Source organism: Echinops telfairi, unplaced genomic scaffold (genome assembly GCF_000313985.2).
Source record: "Echinops telfairi isolate 266 unplaced genomic scaffold, ASM31398v2 ScPeMD7_20;HRSCAF=75, whole genome shotgun sequence".
NCBI classification, from domain to species: Eukaryota; Metazoa; Chordata; class Mammalia; order Afrosoricida; family Tenrecidae; genus Echinops; species Echinops telfairi.
The window spans coordinates 5,251,082-5,269,761 of record NW_022103917.1 but is presented as its reverse complement, the minus strand read 5'-3'; the positions used below and the strand labels follow the sequence as shown (position 1 = coordinate 5,269,761).

Genomic DNA, 18,680 nt, shown 5'->3' with positions numbered 1-18,680 from the left:
GCCATCTTGTCAATTCCAACTCATAGCACCCTTTAGGACACAGTACACTTACCCCTGTGGGTTTCTAAGACTGTAAGTTTTTATTGGTGCAGAAAAATCTCATCTTTCTCCCACAGAGTGCCTAGCAGTCCAACACATAACCCACTATAGCACCAGGGTCCCTTAGTACCATCCCAAACCCTCTGCCTTTGCTGATTATCTAAAAAGGAAAGCTGTCAAAATTACGATGTTCCTTGACAGTCTCCAGAGTGATTAGATAAAAACTGAGACTAGAGATACCTCAGTAGGACCCCCACCAAACCCACTACCAGGGGGTTGATCGTGGTAGTAACTAAGAAGACGGGAAGGGAGAGGCAGCACTAGAACGGATTGTGACTGCACGAATCATCTTTAAAGTGATTTAACCATGGAGGTCGAGAATTGCTCTAAAATTGATGTGGGGGTGATTGTACAATTCCCCGTGATATGATATGTAAATTACTTGTAAATAAAACTGTTTTGGGGAAAATCTGCTTCCCAGCCTCCAGCCCCAGAGTTAATTCTCCTCTGAAGCATTAGTATTTCTGACTAGCAAACCCAGTTTTCTGTTTAAATTATTTTATTGGGAGCTCTTAAAGCTCTTATCACAATCCATAGATACATTTGTACATATGCTGCCATCATTATTTTCAAAACATTTTCTTTCTACTTGAGGGCATGGTAACAGCTCATATCCCCCGCCCCCTCCCCATGAACCCTTGATAATTTGTAAAAAAAAAATTTCATGTCTTACACTGACCGGTCTCCCTTCATCCAGTTTTCTGTTGTTTGTGCCCTGGGAGGGGGCTATATGTCGATAACTGTGATTGCTTCCCTCTTTCTCCTCCTGCCCTTACTGCCTGGCATCATTACTCTCATTATCGGTCCTGAGGAATTTATCTCTCATGAATTCCCTGTGCTGTGAGCTTTTATCTGTACCAGTGTACATGCTCTATTCTAGCCAGATTTGTAAGGTAGACTTGGGGTCATGATAGTGTGAGGGAGGAAGCAGTAAAGAACTAGAAGAAAGTTATATATTTCAATGGTGCTAGACTGCACCCTGACTAGCTCGTCTCCTCCCCGAGACCCTTCTGTAAGGGGATGTCCAAGTGTCTACAGATAGGCTTTGGGCCTTCACTCTGCACTCCCCCTCATTCACATTGATATGATTTTTTGTTCTGGGTCTTTGATGACTCATACCTGATCCCATCGACAACTCTTGATCACACAGGCTGGTGTGCTTCTTCCATGTGGGTTTTGCTGCTTCTCAGCTAGATGGCCACTTGTTTGTCTTCAAGCCTTTAAGACCCCAGACGCTATATCTTTGGACAGCTGGGCACCATCAGCTTTCTTCACCACATTTGCTTATGCACCCACTTTGTCTTCCGCCATCACGTCGGGAAGGTGAGCATCACAGAATGCCAGGTAATTAGAACAAAGTGTTCTTGCATTGAGGGAGTACTTGAGTAGAGGCCCAATGTCCTTCTGCTACCTTAATACTTAACATAAAAATATATGTACATAGATCTATTTCCCTATCGCTATATATAAATATATTTACATATGTACATGCCTGTATTTAGACCTCTATAAATGTCCTTTGCCTCCTAGTTCTTTCCTCTATTTTCTTGTACTTTTTTTTGGTCCCACTATCATGTTCAACAACCTTCATTCAGGTTTCACTTAATGCTTCTGTTATATTGCACTTGATCGAACCCCATCAGGCATCCTACGCCCTCCTCACCATCGGTTTTAGATCACTTGTTGTTCCCTTGTCCCTGAGTTTATTGCCCACCCCCCTTCTTTTCCCCGCCTTCCCGTTTCCCGTGTCCCCCGGGAACTATCGGTCCTGTTGTTTTCTCCTCCGGATTGTTTATCCTGCCTATCTTATCTAGATAAACATGCAGAGACAATAATAAGCAAAAACAGCACAAAGCAAAGCAACAAAAAACCAACAACAGAAAAGAAAAGCCTATAAATAGTTCCAGCTCTGTTCGTTGGCTTTATGAGTGTTTTCCGGTCAAGTCTGATGGGGTGCCACACTCTGGCCCCAAAGTCTATTTTTGGTATTCCTCTGGGAGTCCACTGCTTTGCTCCCCTTGCTGCTCTTAATGAACACCCTTAGTATGCTGCCCCAGGTGTGGTGAGGTCAGATCGGGCACAATTCCCACACTGTGTCTCCAGTGTTGTCCTCATAGTGCTATGGTTCAGTAAGGGACCGCTTGTCTCATGGTGGGGCTGGCCTTATGGTCCTCTCTGTGCATTGGCTGCTCTGAGCCAGAAGATTGTACTAGGCTTGATGGGCTAGGATGTGTTTCCCTCTCTCTCTCCTTCCCTCTTCATTTGTTCCCATGTGCTCTGATCAGAAGCACCAGTCTCCCTGAGCTGTAGCTTCAGTGCTGACCTCTGTAGTATCTCTATAGTGCCCTTTTTTGGAAAGGGGGGTGGGGCGTGATGTCCTCGTAGCTGGGATTGGGGCCAACCCCACAAGACCTCTCTATTGGTTTGCTGCTTCATGCCAGCATCAGACCCAGTGTTTTGAAGGGGGCAACATAAGTAAAAATGGAAAGCAAGAGCATTTCTTCACATTTCAGACATCTCTTTAAATGCTCCCCAATGCCAAGCATTTCTATACAACGGCTGGGGGCGGTGAAAGACACCACTGCAGTGGCAAGAGACCCTTTGCAGTGTCTTAATCGTATTGGTTAAAATCACTACAATGCATTTATTCCCTTGTCAAACTGCCAAGGCTCCCAGCCTACTTCTTTATAACAAGCCAAGAATCATCTTGCTATGTGGTTTACAGCCAGAAATCTTAAACAATCCTCCGAAATCAGATTTTTCTTCATATTCTTAAGTGACTAAGCTCTCTTGTTCTTCTTTGTCAGAGCAAGTAAAGCAAGACTGAGGCAGGGCATTGTGTGTTTTTAAAGCTTCATTACAATCATATTAACTGAAATTCTCAAACACCTGACCCAATGCCTATTGAAAAAAAATGCATTAACCACCTTAGACATAGAGAATGTCCATAGTTAGGCCTACCCCAGTAGCAGCATGTTTAGTTCATTGAAAGAAGAATGAACTGTTATGGATAATGGATATCAAGCCCTACACAAACACCTAAAAATCAGCAGCATAAAATCTTAGGAAAAAGCAGTGACTATTAAAAAACAGTGACTGTGAGGATCTGGATAAGACTGGGGCTGTGTTTGGGAAGCCGGGGTTACTCTTACTGCCGAAATGCGATCTGCTGAGTCGTTTACTTTCATCAGGGGTATATTCTACGTGTTTCCAATCTGCTCCCCCTCCCCACCAGGCTCTCACCCCAAAGGGCCTCCCAAGCCAAATCCACTGCTCATATTGGCACTACACGGGAGCAAAATGCCTCATCCTTCTTCCAAAGTGGCTGGTGAGTTTGAACTGGTGGAACTTTGGGTTCACAATGCTGTAACCACTGTCTCACCAGGCTCTTCCAAGGACCTCAGGGCTCCAGAAATGTGGCTTTAAAGATCAACTGCAGTCTTCTTACAGGATCAGCTAACAGAGTGCTTATGGAAAAAAAATACTGTCGGCATTAGTGACTAAGGAGCTTAAGCAGAATATTTCCGTAATGTTCCAGAGGGTCTTCCATATACAGAGTAGCTAGAGACTGTCAAAGTTCCTGCTGCAGCTCAGCAACTCAGTTTTCCGGGTTCACAGGCTCTCTCTTAACACAGCATCTGAGTCTGAGGACCAGAAAGGCACAGCCTTCATTACAAATGAACTCAGCACAGGCAGCTAAGTGGCCCAGAAGTGACTGTTCCCTTTCCCTACCCATACCTACACACTGCCTTTCATCCCAAACATTTGGCATAATTCAAAATCTGAAATGAAGATGTACTTAAATAACTTCTAAAGAGAGGCACAAATGTGAGGCTGACTGACAATCTAGCTAAGCATATAGGCCAGCCCTCAAGTGGATAAAAATACACCCGCAAATAAAAAGCCAGTATAAAGAAGGCCCCAGGGCCTCAAAAGGCCATGCTGAGAAGGGATCAGAATAAAATACAAATCAGAAACCTCAGAGGCAGAAGGTAAAGGTGGGGCAGGCAGTCTCCATACAGACCTGGGTAGACTTGCTACAATGGGGAGAGCCCTCTGCCAAATTCCAGGCAACTTGTACCAAGCCTTGGGGTCCTTGTAAAGTTTCCCAGAAGTCGGGAACAGAATCAGCTGTAGTTTCCCATTTGTGTACTTCCAAGGAGGCAGCAAAGAAACATTCAAAGGCCGGTTCTATTCCTTAAGGCCTCAGAGCTGCTCTCCATGACCTTTGTTACTCTTCCCCGCAGTTGTGTTGGTCTTTGTACATTTGTATTGGAAAGCACCTGCATTTCACTATCTTGTAGCACAGTATGTTCCCATCTTGCAAGTTCTTTTCTAACCCTTCCCCTAAGAAACAAGATGGAATGACACAGTGGCTATAGCCCACAATGGGCTCAGGATGGCACAGAACCGGACAGTGTTTCATTTTGTTGTGCAGAAGGCTGCTATGGTTTAGAATCGACTTGATGGCACTTAACAACATCAGAAACGGGCTATAGCCAAGTTAGGGCTAGAGCTGTCGCCAAAACTGCAAATGAAATTTTGGATGCACACAGGCAAATCATTTAAGAGGAAAACAATAACAGAGCTATTCACTAGGATATGATGAATTGCCGCACGCAGATCACAACTGCAGTACTGTATATTTTGGAGTCCAAAATGTGCAACAAGCTACACAGAAGGCCTAAGTAGATGGTCTCATGGCGAGGTGCCTCAGGGCTGGAAGATTTTCCTTCCTAGAGTCTTCATAAGTTAGAAAGGTCTATCTCTGAAGCAAGTTGCAATATATAACAATGGCAGGCAAAAGAACAACTGGGTATTTGGTGAATGGGTGTGGGGGGGATGTCTTTATCAATATCACTGTTTGGAAGAGAAAAATTCTCATCCAAAAATTACTTTCTAGGTCACCAGAGAAGAATTTTATTACAGTATAAGAAGATAAGAAACCTTAGCTAGAGCCAAAAACATATATTGCAAAAGAGGTGCCTGATGGCCTCAACCAGTTTTTCTTTTCCATCTCAGTGATAGCATCATTATTATAAAAGTGATACTACAGTTCCTAGAAAGGTCTGGCAGTTGAAATATATTTGCTGGGGAGTGCCCAGTAAAGCCACTGAATGCATGTTTCCAAGAAAAGTGTCATAGAAAAAACAAAGTCATTGGGGTAAAATGCACATATGATACATTTAAGCAGTATATTCAGGTTCTACCTATTTCTCTTTGAACAACTCCAACAAAAATAGGAAGGTCAACTGCAAGATTCTGCAATGGCACCAGGTGGCTGGGAGGTCTGAGTTGTGACTCATCAGTGAAGGGTTTCTAGCCTTCAAATCAACCACGATAACATAGCCCACATCTGTGCTCAATTTATAACTTAAAGGAAAAAGTCTGCTCTTGAAATAAGCACCTTCCCTTTAGGCAAGTGAGGCAGGTGAAGCAACAAAGATAGGGCACTGGGAAAGATTATTTATTACCATTTCCTTTCCTGAGAGACCTGGGAGAAATGGCTTAGTTAGTTGAGCCTCCATTTCCTTATAAGTGAAACAAGGTCGCAGAACTTCAAAGAATACTACAACCAGAGATGACTGTCTGTCAAGGATTCTGAAGGCTAAATTCAAGTGAACAAGATGATGCCTGCAAGCAACTATGTGAATATTAAAACTCCAGGAACTGGACCATCACACGAGTTAGGGCCATGTCCTTGGTGTGGATAGCATCCTTCCCTGGTGTGCATGCAAAGGACTGGGGTTAGTCAGGGAGGTGGAAGAGAGGCAGGGGTAACCACAAAGGCCTCTATGGAGCAAATAAGCCAAGAAAGCCAAACCAAACCCACTGTGTTTCCAAAGATGCGATCTTCATCTTTCGCTCACAGAGCAGCTGGTGGGTTTGAAACTCCTGCCTTGCAATGAGCAGCACAATGCTTAACACGCGGTGCCACTAAGGCTCCTTACATACATTGATTAGTCCTTGGGAATTATTGATGACACTGTGGGCATATGAATCAATTTTCTCCAGAGAACCTGGTTACTTTGGAACCGTACTTGAATTGAGTCTCTAATTCTCCCTTCTCCCACTCCTTCCCCATAACAAAGTTTTAGATGTTAAGATACTGTACACTATAAATATCGGGCAATGCTATAAGCCTAACAAGTGATTGGATTGTAATTATTCCCAAAACATGCTCTTAAAAAGACTATAAAAATTAGTAAGCTGACTGTAGGGCAATTTTTCAAACACCAAAAACAAAGTATGAAGGGCACATCAAATGAATATTAAACGAATCCTTGAGTGGAAATAAAAATTGCTCGGGTTTTGAAATTTCACTATGCCTTTGAGTGCTGCCAACTAGGAATAGCTCACTGAGAACTGGCAAGTACATCCGAATGCATGCATCTCTAAATGTCTCCCAAGTTACATTCCATGGAATAAGTCACTCATGATGTTCCTCAAGAAAGAGAAAGTCTTCTCTAGGCGACTCACATGCCGCACCCTCATAGGGAAGGCTCCAGTAAAGAAACCTCTTTAACTTTGGAACGTCAACATTTACCAAAAGTATGTGCCCATCAGCAGATCCCGTGATATCACGCTCCGTATAGCATGATTTAGACAATGCTACCGTAATATATTCCTCCATCACATCAAACATGTCTATCAACCAAAACTGCAGCTCTATCAGGGTTTATCAGGTAAATGCAGACAGGGTCTTTTCTATTCAAGTACAAATAGACGAGATTAAACTCCTTTCAGGGTGCTAATCTTCATACATGAGAAGGTACACTGACACTCTGACTTTAAGGATGTCCATTTAGAGGACCACCAGGGCAATTTATTTAATGGTTACCTCCAGAAAAGGGAGGGAGGGGAAGAAGACTGCCTTCTTAAATATGTCTAGGGAATCCTAGGGAAACATTTTATGGCCTCTTATGGACTAGAACAGAATCTATGTCCCAACTTCAGGGGATAAGTGACTTCAAGATAAAACAGGTTTGGATTAACTGCCAGAAGACCTTTTTTTAAAAAAAAATTAGTCACTTAGGATTGCCTTTTACCCAAGGTTTTTGCAGTAAGTTGAAACACACACACATGAAACCACTACAAAATATTTCTTACTAGAGTGAATACAAGCAAAATTACTTCTGGAAAAACAAACACCATTCATGCTAAAGGCCATACTGCCCCACCCCATCCCACCCCCAACCAGTTTTCCACCAAACACATTCCTCAAATGATTTGCTATTGTTTGCATTTTTAACCAAATAGAGCAATGAAATCCTAGTCAAATACACGATTGAGAATAACAATGGGATCATCCTAAAGCATATACTGGGGATATTTAGAACCAATATAAAAAAATCATATCATTGTGAATGAGGGGGAGTGCGGGGTGGGGACCCAATGCCCATCTGTAGACAACTGGACATCCCTTGCAGAGGGGTAGTGGGGAGGAGATGAGTCACTTACAGTGCAGTGTAGCATCGATGAAACACACAACTTTCCTCTAGTTCTTTAATGCTTCCACCCCTCCCCCCACTATCATGATCCCAATTCTACCTCACTAACCTGGTTAGACCAGAGGATGTACAGTGGTGCAGATAGGAACTGGAAACACAGGGAATCCAGCAGAGATGAGCCCTTCAGGACCAGTGGTGAGAGTGGTGATACCGGGAGGGTGGAGGGAAGGTTGGGTAGAAAGGGGGAACAGATTAAAAGGATCTACATATAACCTCCTCCCTGGGGTATGGGCAACAGAAAAATGGGTGAAGGGAGACGTCCGGCGGCGTAAGAGATGACAAAATAATAATAATTTATAAATTATCAAGGGTTCATGAAAGAGGGTAGCGGGGAGGAGGGGAAAAATGAAAAAATGAGGAGCTGATTCCAAGAGCCCAAGCAGAAAGCAAATGTTTTGAGAATGGTGAGGGTAACGAAAGTACAGTGTGCTTTACACAATTGATGAATGTATGGATTGTGATAAGAGTTGTATGAGCCCCCAATAAAATGATTTAAAAAAAAGATTTTACAGCCTACATTAAAAATACCTGGCAAAATTTGAACTGGGGGTAGAGCTTTCGGCCAAATCATGAAACAGCACAGAGGTTGCAGGTCTTGGTATTAAGCACCTGTGACTCAGTGGCTGGTAAGACCCAATTAGTCAACAACGAAAGGTTCATGAAGACTCCAGTCTCCTGATGGCAATACAACTGACTGCACCTCACACACTATTGGAAAAGGCATGCACGTGTGCATATGTGTTAAAACACGCCTATAACCATTCTTACTCAACTTTGTAAACTAAGATATGAGGCAAAACTTTCTATATGTTGCTAAACAGAAATATACCATCAAAAAGCAGACAGAGCCTTATTCATTTGTCATATAAGTCCAGTTAGACAAAAGGAAATATATTATATGGAGATACTACAAAATTTATTTAAAAGTTTGAAAATTACTCAAAATCAAGAACTTGCCATACACAATTAATTCAACAGCTTCCACTCTGTATGAAGATATTCTCAAAGATATGCATTTAAATATAATAAATAACTGAAGTCTAAAAATAAAAGAAAAAGGAGACAGAACCCAAGGGAATGCAGGCAGTCCTCTAAGGCTGGAACCTGAAGTGTACGTGCTCCTCTAGCAGAATGAGTAGGGGTCAGTAAATGGTAGGTGGGTTGGAAGACAGCTCTGTGCATAAACAGTCAGTAACACACCGCAGAGTCAGACATTGGTGTAGCTAATGTGTCCCGAGGACACGCCAGCTTGGCGGTCATCCAAGTGCTAGACTCTCAAAGACACGCAGGCTCACCTCTTCCTTCCTGGTTAGATTCAGCTGAGCTGAAAAAAGGGGGTGGAGGAAAGAGGGAAAAGATAAGGTAGGAGGTCCACCCCAAAGTCAGTTATCTATACTGAGAACTCTGCTATAAGACAGAGTTGGGCTTCATCATCATGCAATGTTCATTGAGCACCCCCAATAAAAACTTAGAATGCTTTAAAGCAATGCATAAATTCAGAATGAAGAAACACTGTGTGTATAGCTTTGAGATTCGTCCTTTAGACATTGTTGCTAATCCTAAAAATGACTGCGAAGAGGAAAGGCAGAGTTAGTCTGATAGTTGCTCATCTTTCTTAGAAGGCAACGTGTACACTGATTCTATGGAGTTAGAGTCCACTTTGGACAGTATACCTTGGAATTGCACTCCAATTTAAGAGAAAAAGTTTAACACTGTGAAACAATAATGTGGTGAAAAGTAACACCCTTGTGTAATAACAGGTCACAAGGTAAGGTTGTTAGGTGGCTTCTAGTCTGCTTCAATGCATAGCAACCCTACATAAAACAGAAGGGAAGTTGTTAGTAGGGTTGATGAATTCATTCAACCAATATTCATTAAGCATAAGCCAAAGGACTATGGACCCCACGAACTACAGCCTCCACTAGTTTGAGACCAGAAGAACTCAATGGTCACCCACTCCCACTGTCAACTGCTCCAATCAGGAACATAATAAAATGTCCTGGGCAGAGGAGGAGGAAAACATACACACAGTGGCGGGTCCCCTGAGACTGTGGTCCTTCAAATTTAGAACTGAATCTCCTCCCTGAGATTACCTTACAGCCAAACAAGAAACCAGCCTACAACCAGGCCTGCATAGTGAACAATAACACTTGTAGGGAATATGCTCCTTGGGACAACCAACCCTTTAAAGCCTAAAGGGCAACCTAAGTTCCGAAAGCAGGGAAGAAAGGAACGGATTGAAACTTCCTAAGGAGGAAGTGGGGAAGGGTGCTGTTGCAATGAGGGGATTGCAACCAATGTCACAGAACAAAATGTAAAAAAATTTGTTGGAACCGAAAATAAATGTACTAGGCAGACGCTCACTCAGACCACCAAAAAAATGTTTTAAAAAAGTTATCAACCAAACACAAGGTGTAGATCTTGCACAACAAATCTCAAAACAATTACAAAGAAATATGGAGCTTCCATTGTTTGGGGTTTCTGGCTTCCAGCAACGTACTGGAAATACACGAGTAAATAAAAAATAGGCACAGTTCCTGCCCTCAAGGATGATCAGACAGTAAATATTCATACAAATGAGCCGAGTACCAAGAATGATCGTGGCACTTGGTTCAGAACTGATTCAGCCAGGATCCAAAAGGACAAACAACGCAATCGGATGCCCCCAATGCCCCCTGCCCTAGCCCCTGCCCTAAAGGTATCTCACTGATCTTAAACATTGAAAACTGTAGTAGAGCTTAGAGTTTACAGAAGGCTAAGGCTTCTTGTAGAAACCCATTTTGAAGCTGGACATAAATTCAGCCTCCACTGAGTTCTTTCTGACCATTAACCAGCAATTTGTAAAGCTTTGCCCTCAGGCAGTGTATTTAAAAGAGGATTTCTATGTTTCCCGTAGCCAGCCCAGGAAAGGGTACACTCTTCCCCTCATGGGCTTGCCTGGTAATGACCTTAATGGAACTGGGGTACCAGGGCAGCATAGTCATTAGTCAAGCACTGACCAGGATGGTCAGAGGGAGCCAGACCCAATTCTGTAAACTTTTCTAGTCCATAGTAGTGTACATATCCCAATTATGGTCTCTTTCTTGAATGTATATGTAATCCCACCAGCAACAGTGATGAATTAATATGCCTCCACCCTCCATCCTTCATCCTAGTCTGATACCAAACTTTTCTCCCCAGGCTCTCTACCTCACTCTACTGGGAACGAAAATGTGCTGCAGTGGCCACACAGAACTTACAGATAATACTTGGGAAGTTAACAGATTACAATTCAGAATCAGAAAACGTTATGAGGATCCAGTTCTTTTGTCTATGGCACTCTTTCTCAGCCAAGTCAGCAGGAACATCTCTCTCTGGTCCTCAAACTCTCAGTCACGCAGTTCCTTGGCCTCTAGCCTGCTTGTGCCAGTGTTACAAAGGGCACCCCACTCTGCATGCCAGCCTCCTGTCTGAAAGCACTCCATTTTACTCTTTTGTGGGTCAAGAAACCCACCGCTTTGTCTCACAGTCTTAGCATGGTTTCTCTATTCTGTCTCACGGTTACAGTGCTGGGCCTCAGGTGCATGCCTCTCCGGCCGCCTGCCATTTCAGGGAGGGATCTTCCAAACATTCAACTGGTGGCTCTTCTTTCTTGGTGGTCATGGGATTCCCTGTCCTGCTTCTGAACTGGGCTCTTTATACACAGCGGGATGGTGAAACTGACCAATTCCTGAGTCAGAGTGGCATAATGGGTTATGCATTAGGCTGTTGTCCTCAAGGTCAGTAGTTTGAAACCACCAGCCACACTGTGGAACAGAGATAAGGCTTTCTACTCCAGGAAGAGTTACAGTATGAGAAACCCACAGGGGCAGTTCTACTCTGTCCTATAGGGTGGCTGTGAGTCCCAATGGACTTGATGGTATTGAATTTGGGTTTAGGTTTGGTTTATTCCTAATTTGCATGCTCCCACACATAGACTATCTATAAAAGAGCCTTACCGAGTAATTTCACTTTACCATGGCGTCTCTAAAAATATGCATTTGAATTTATGATCTTTTTTACCTACAATAAAAAAATCCTGTGGCTTCTTCTTAACTCTCCAACTGCATCTTGCCACCTCAGGTTTTAGCCACAAAGGCCTTCTTTCTATTCCAAGCCCCTCCATGCTCCCAGGGCTTCAACTCAGCAAGGGATGCTCTTCTTCTTCTGTTTGCACCTACGTAAACCCTGGTGGGTCAGGAGCCCTGGTGGTGCAGTGGTTACCTGTTGGACTGCCAACTGTAAGGTAGGTGATTCAAAGCCACCAGCCACTCCACTAGAGAATGATGAAGTTTTCTACTCCCATAAAGTATAAGGCAACCTGAATATCCACTGAGGCACCTAATTTTACCACAAAAACTGCATTAAAAATGTGCTGAAGAAATTGGCTTATACTCGAGTAGATATGGTAATTGAACTATGGAATGGTGATATCTGTAATTAACTTTCAATAAAATAGTTTGGTGGGGGGGAGTTACAGTCTCAAAACCCCATAGTGGCAGTTCCACCCTACCCTATAAGGGTCTCTGTGAGTCAGTATTGACTTGATAGCAGTGAGTCTGGTTGCTTGGTTTGGGAATTTGTAATCATGCTTCAGAACTTCTAAATGTTCTCAGTAAGCCTTCCCTGGCGACAACTCAAAGACACCAAGACTGGAAGCTTACTCTAGAATCTGCCTGCTTATAGGGAACTGCCAATGAGCAAATGAAAATGCAGAGAGAAAAATTCTCAAATCATAGAGCAACTCCATGCCGCCCCTGAAGTCACCTGTCAATATTTACCCAAACAAACCTGATTGCTAATTTCTTGACTTTGCAGAATGTCCTTTATAAACATATTTGTTTCAGTACAAACTGTTGTTATGAGGCTTCATTAATTGATTTGTATATCTGATCCTGGGCAGCTTCTAGATCCGTCAATTCTAGTTGAGTAAGCATTTAACTAGTGGTTATGATCGTTTCTACTTTTAAAAAAGTAAGTCAGGTCAGGAATATCATTCCCCCTGTAATATTGCTTCTGTTGAGAAAATCTGATTAGACTTATATTAGTTTGACTTATAGGAAATGTTCCTGGCAGAAAGTACCAAGTAAGTTGTAAGAGGCTTTCAGGGGGAACCAGTACCCAGAGAGGAGGCACCATGGATCAGAGGCAAATAATTCCAATCAGCCAGCCATGTGCTGTTTTCTTCACAAGTCAGCCTCATTTCAGTCACCAATAAATGGGCAGGGAACTTTTTAAAGCATTGCTTTCTCTGCTAACAGAGCAGAGAAATATCACTCACTGATCTATAGAAAGTTCTCCACAAACAAGACTCTGGGAAAATGTGAAAGGACGCTCCTAGCATTATCCCTATGTTTTTCTGGAGCATAAACATTTTCCTTTGAAAAAAACAATTCCAATGATTGACAGATATTATTTGTTTGTACCATATATTCGACAGAACAATCAATACTGAAGCTTACATACAGGGTTATTAGTGAGTAGGCAGTACCATGTAATCCACACTATTACTGTCATAGTCTCCAATCTTAGAAAATACTATTAGACATTCAATACAACCTAGATCCCCGACTGCAAGTGGAAACAATACTAGTTTGTTGGTTTTTCTAAACGCCAGAAGTGCAGAAATATAAAATGCCAGTGTGGACGACCTTGCATCAAAGAAAGGTTTCTATTTGACTTTCTATGAAAGAACCTCCTGCAGGAGCTGGAGAGATAAGTAAGGGGGTGGGGATAGGTGGAATGAGAATAGGGGCTCCTAGGGACTGAACTGGGTCCAGGAGGAGTCAGTCTAGGGAGACTTCTAGATTAATGTGACTGAAAACTTGGGTAGTGTTACAATCTTCTAATCCAAAAGAAGGGGTGGGTGGCAGTTCACTAGTCCAATTCTCACCTTCCCAGAAGAAGCCCTTAGATGGATTCCTAGCCAATGCACCTCGGGTACAGCCAGCCATCACCTGTCAACGGAGGCTTGTATGTTATGACACTGAACTGGTTCAGCAGAGCTTCCAGGCTACTAAAGTGGACAATGAAGAAAAACCTAGTGAACTACTTCTGAAAAACTAGACAGCAAAAACTCAAGGGATCACAACGATCTGATCCCATTGTATGAGTTTGCCATGATCTGACACAAAGGTCACTGTGGTAGTTACATAATCTGGTATCAATTTGAGAAGATTATCAGTGAAAGGGTGGAGTCTGCTTGTCAATCAGGATATACGCCATGAGGCCTCTGTGTGCACATGGCCTTCTCCTAAAAACTCTGGGAACTCCTATATTTTTCTACTTGGAGACGGGAGACCTACTCTCTCTCGGCTCACTCCCTGGGAGACTCTCTACTGATAAGGCTCTCTCCCTGAGAGATGCTCTACTGACAAGACACATGGCCATGGTGCTACGCCCTGGGAGCTGGAGAAACCACATGGACCTACTCTGATGCAACCAGACCTCTGGAGCTGGAGGAGCCATTTGGAGACCCCTGCCAGCACTCAGATGCTTACAATGCCAGTGGATCCACAAGACTTCCCACCCACTGGCCTGTGACTCTCCTGCATTCTGCATCATTGCATGTATTTTGTGAGTCTGAAGAGGACTTTATAGACTGGCATCAGACATATGGGCTATGTTGGACTTATGGACTTGATCTGGACTGGGCTGGGATATTCTCCTCAAGATTCAATTGCTCTTGTATATAAACCTCTTTCTTATACACATGAGTCTCCCTGAATTTGTTTCTCTAATCTACCTAGACTAACACAGTCACAACAGACAACAATCCAGAGTATGATCAAATTCATTTTTAAATGTTTATTCCCATGTAGCATGCCCCCCAAACTAGAATTTGGGTGCAAGAACAAGAAGATTTACTTTTTAGTTTCCAGCTGACTTTCCTCTGATATTCTAACTAAATTTCTCCGCCAAGTCCCCAACAAGAAGATCTGGTAGTGTAGTGGGTTATGCATTAGGCAGTAGTTACAAGGTCAGCAATTCAAAAACACCAGCAGCTCCATGAAAGAAAGATAAGACCTACTATTCCTGTAAAGATTTACAGTCTTGGAAACCCAGGGGACAGTTCTACTCTGTTCTGTCATTTAGAGTCACTGTGAGAAAGAATAGGTTTGCTAGCAGTCAGTGAGACCCCAATTGCTCTCCTTTCTCCTTTACTCTTCAAATACTTTACTTTATTTCCAACAGCTGCTCTCAAAACCTGAAATAACTGCAAGCAACTCCTTGAGGTGCTACAGCAAAGTGTGCTGAAGAAAGCAGAAGGTGCTGGGCTATCAATCCAAATAGTGTTTGGGGTCTTAAATGCTTGTATTCAGGGGTGAGTGGTGGGTGGGGATGAGCTGATACCAAAGGCTGAAGTAGAAAGAAAATGTCTTGAAAATGATGATGACAACATATGTACAAATGTGCTTGACATAATGGATGGATGTATGAATTGTGGCAAGAGTTGTAAGGGGCCCCAATAAAATGATTTGGGAAAAAATGCTTGTATTCAAAAAAGAAGCCATCTAAGCCAAGGAGTCAACTAAGTCCACTTGGAAGAAGCACACCAGCTTATGTGCTTCAAAGATGACAATTATAAAATCCAAATATGATGAAGGGAAAAGTATCACAGCTTAAATTGTGAACACCCAATTTGTGGAAGGCTGTGGAGGACACTGGGAGCCCAAAACCCATCTGCACACTATCTAGTCAGATTAAGCCACTGGCAGATCCCCTCTAGCCACAGGCAAAGGTCTGGAACAGCCTTACTATCAAATATAGACCACTGTAATCCTGACTAGGCCAAATAAACCTTGATACTTGGCCAGCGATTCTCAGCCTGTGGGTTGAAACCCCTATGGGGGTTCAACAACCCTTTCACAGGGGTTGCCTAATTCCTAACAGTAGCGAAATGACAGTTATGAAGTAGCAACAAAAATAGCTTTAAGGTTGGGGGTCACCACAACATGAGGAACAACTGTATTAAAGGGTGGCGGCATTAAGAAGGTTGAGAACCACCCAACCTGAATTTGTTCTAAGTGCAAGGCTCTCACTTGATCCTGGCTTTTTAAATAGTGATGGAGGTTTTGGGTTTTGTTTTATTTTTTCATATTTATTCATATATATTTATTTTAAGATCACTTTATTGGGGGCTCTTATAACAATCAACTGCATCAAGCATATTTGTACATATGTGGCCATCATTATTTTCTAAACATTTACTTTCTACTTGAGTCCTTGGTATCCACTCACCTTTTCCCTCCCTCCCCCCTCCCACCTTTGTGACCCACTGACAAATTATAAATTATTATTATTTTATCTCCTTTCCCCTGCAGTTTCTCCCTGCCTCCTCTCCCCACCTTCCCTCTACCCTCCTGGTATCGATAATCCCATTGCTGTTCCTGAGGGGTTTATCTAACCTGGATTTCGTGTGTCCTGAGCTCTTATTTGTACCTGTGTACATGCTCCAGCCAAGCCCACAGTAAAAGGCTGGATTGGGGTCATGACAGTGGGGGGGGGGGGAGCCTCAAGGAACTGGAGGGACACTGTGTGTTTCATCAGTGTGATAGTTCGCCCTGGTTGACTTGTGACCCTTATGTGAGGGGATGCCACATTGTCTGCAGATGGATTTGGGGTATCTGCTCCGACGCCCCTCGTTCTCAACCATATGTTTTTTATGTGTTGTTTTGGGTCTTGTGGTGCCAGTTAACCTGATCCCGTGGACACCTCATGATGGCATAGGCTGGTGTGCTCTTCCATGTGGGCTTTGTTGATTCTCGGCTAGATGGTTGCTTGTTTAACTTCAAGCCTTTAAGACCCCAGATGCTGTATCTCATGTATTGCCATATAAATATATGTACATATACCAATACCTCTTTTATACGAATATATTTACATAAGTGCACACCTATGTTTATACCTATATCCATAGCTTTGCTTCCTAGATCTTTCCTGTTTCCTTTTACCTTACTGATGGAGGTTTCTGTTTTCCTGCTCATTGTGGTATTTTAATCTTTATGTTACTATTATTTTATCCTTATCACTTCATTTCATTTTTGTTCTTTATTGTTTCTGTTGGGTTTAACAGTTCATGAAGCACAGAGGGAGTAGATGCATACAGATAATAACTGATCTAAGGATTTGTAGGGAATGTAGGGTGGGTAGGAGGGTGAAATGGGGAGGGGGAGGAGATTTCACGAATAAACAGTGAAGGAGGGAGGGGGAAGGAGCACTAGAACTGAATGTGATTACACAGCTCATTTTAAAGGTGATTTAGTCATTGAGGGGAAAAATGAGAAAATGTTCTGAAATTGATTGTGATAATGATTGTACAATCCTTTTTGACGTGACTGAAGGACTGAATTGTATGATGTGGATTACGTGCCAATAAAACTGTGTGTGTGTGTGTGTGTGTGTGTGTGTGTGTGTGTGTGTGAAAGAGAGAGAGAGAGAAACTCCTTGAATAGAAACTGAACATTCAAGTAATGCCAAATTCAGCAGTCAAATTAGGAGACCCTGTAAAATATGGAGGGGCTGTGGATACATAAAATTGGCAAGCTTTTACAGAGTGGCTTGCTTCCTTTCCTGAAGGTGATCATCCACGGGCTGCTAGACTCCTGTGGCTGGTTTGCTCAGAATATAACTTGGAATTTGGTTCCACAGAAAGGATAATCAATCCCTAAATGGGTTATGAGCAGATGAAGAAATCTGCCGATGGATAAATGGATGGGCATGATGGAAGGATATGGACTCACTCGTTTGACTTAAGAGCCCGACCTAATAATCCAAGCATCATTTAAAGCTACTCAGAATCACCAGGGATCATCACGCTGTGACTTGAGACAAGAATGTAATTTAATCAGGGCTGAAATGTCAAGGTTTGACTGTCTCATGAATATGGGTGTATCTTAAGATGCTCAAAAATCAAAAGTATCCAATATATTTGCCATTCTAATAAATTTCTCTCAGAGTAAAGGTGTTTTATCAAATACAAAGGCTGATGACGAAGAGAAAATACATATTGGAGAAATTTTTCAGTTATCAGATACCCAAAAAGGGTCTCATCTCAAAATTCTATTTCTAAAACTTCAACAACTTAACAGCCAAAGGGCACAATCAAAAATGGCCAAAGGATTTTTTTTTGGAGGGAAGTATATTTTATTGGAAACCTTAAATATTTTTTAGACAGAACACATTTTCAAACAAGGCTCTTGTGTGGCCTACACAGAAAACAAGCTTTTGGATTGGGGGGAGGAGAGTGCACAGGGGTCAGTTGGCTCAAAGGACCCCCCTTCAAGAATGCTCCTCAGCCAGCTTAGCAGCTTTTGCCACAGCCTCCTCAATAGGGTTCCACTATAGAAGGCCTGCTCGGGGGGAGATGGAAAAATACGCAATGCTTCATGATTTTGCCTGTCATCTTGTGCAGGGGCCATGCTAATCTTCTCTGTATCATTCCAATTTTAGTATATATTCTGCCAAAGCGAGCACTGGCCAAAGGATTTTTAACAGACATTTATTTCATCAAAAGAATATTCAAGTGGTCACCAAGCACATGAAAAGATGCTCAATGACATTAGTCATAAGAGAGACATCGAAACTATAATGATACCTCCTCACTGCTATTAGAATAGCAATGATCCAACAAAAGAAAAAGAACAGTCATTGGAGAAGTTATGGAGAAACTAGAACCTTCATCCACTATGAAAAACATTTTGACAGTTCTTCAAAATGTTGAGCATAGAACTACTTTAACCAAAAAAAAATTTTTTTTAAAAGAACTACTTTAACCAAATCCAACCCAAACTCTTTGCCAACGAGTTGGACTTGTTATGACGCAGCAATTCCAACCCTAATAATATACCCAAGACACTTACTTGAAAGCAGAGAATCAAGTAGTTGTATATCACTGTTCATTGTAGGACTACTCACAATAGCCATGTAAACAACGGATACATGCAACCACAGATGAATAAACAAAATGTGCTATATACACATAACAGGCAAATACTACTAAGCCATAAAGAGAAATGGAAGTCCTGATTCATACCACTACACATACAAACC

At 42.4% G+C, this 18,680-nt stretch overlaps 1 protein-coding gene and 1 non-coding gene across 4 annotated transcripts in view; both read right to left on the bottom strand.

Moving 5' to 3' along the window:
- The window catches only part of ATP11C (ATPase phospholipid transporting 11C), a 188,745-nt gene that overhangs the window by 96,268 nt on the left and 73,797 nt on the right, over nt 1-18,680 (bottom strand). The gene's annotated exons all lie outside the window — the stretch shown is intronic.
- Nucleotides 17,999-18,104, bottom strand: LOC115869065. Its single transcript, XR_004045972.1, has one exon. It is a non-coding gene; the product is annotated as a U6 spliceosomal RNA (small nuclear RNA).